Source organism: Lottia gigantea, assembly GCF_000327385.1.
Source record: "Lottia gigantea unplaced genomic scaffold LOTGIsca_10, whole genome shotgun sequence".
NCBI classification, from domain to species: Eukaryota; Metazoa; Mollusca; class Gastropoda; family Lottiidae; genus Lottia; species Lottia gigantea.
In genome coordinates, this window is record NW_008706747.1 from 49,220 (window position 1) to 50,317 (window position 1,098).

The window sequence follows — 1,098 nt, forward strand, 5'->3', positions numbered from 1 at the left end:
CATTCATGAGTGAAGGTCAAAAAGTAGTTTTTTGTTTATCCAGACTGTATATACATAGACAATTGTGATTGGTTAAGACTCATAATTATATGCAATAAGAACAAAATGATATTATTAAGAATACACCATAATTCATTAGAAACACAAATTAATCAAATAGTTTGCTTAATTTGACACTAAAAAATAAGAAAATCCATCTTTAAGCTATGTGAACTTAAGTTCCATACCAAGTTGCAAAGTGTGATCAGGATGAGAATTCAGTGTGAAAGGGAATACGAAATTCCTCACCTGCCTGTATGCTAATCAATTCGGACTCGTTGTACAGTTGGTGCTTATAATTTAATGCTCAAACAGATGCTGATTTTTATAGCTGAAGTAGTTACTGATTTTTTAAGTTCTGAAACGGTTAGGCTTGAATCAATAATTGTCAAATCAGTCCGGCCCAAGACTTAAACAGGGCATCGTTTTGTTGAAACATTGCTGATGAAATTTGCTGGTGTCTTGGGGATCGTTGTACGTTTTGCTTCGTTACCATTTTGGTTTGATTCAATTTCAGATTAGAAAGGGTAAATCGTCTGATAATTTACCTACCCACTACAGCACTGCCACAATAGGAGTGTTCTGGGGTCATGGCCTATATGACCCGACAGATCCTCCTATTCACAGATGAAGAACAGATGAAGCGGCGATGAAGGACAGATGAAGAACAGATGAAGAAGTAGGGCGATTACTCCGCCCATTTTTGGTAAGTTGATCTTGAAATTTTTTAGTAGACAGACTGCTGCTCATTTAGTTTGAGTTTTGGAATCTTGGCGTCATTTGATTTCCATCTAACAAATGATACTAAATGGGTTCTAATTTGTATTGGAATGGACATGCCTCAGTTTCTCCACCCACTTTGAATAAGTTGATCTTAGGCTTACTCAACATTCCGAGGACAAACTGTAGCTCCATCAGCAACAAATTATAATTGACATTTCGTACAGATGGAAATTCCTGAAACCATATTTGTAGGAAGATCTCAATTTTGAAACTTTTTGAGGACTTTACTTCACTCATTAGATGACCAAGGACCAGCATGTTGACAAGATCTTCTTG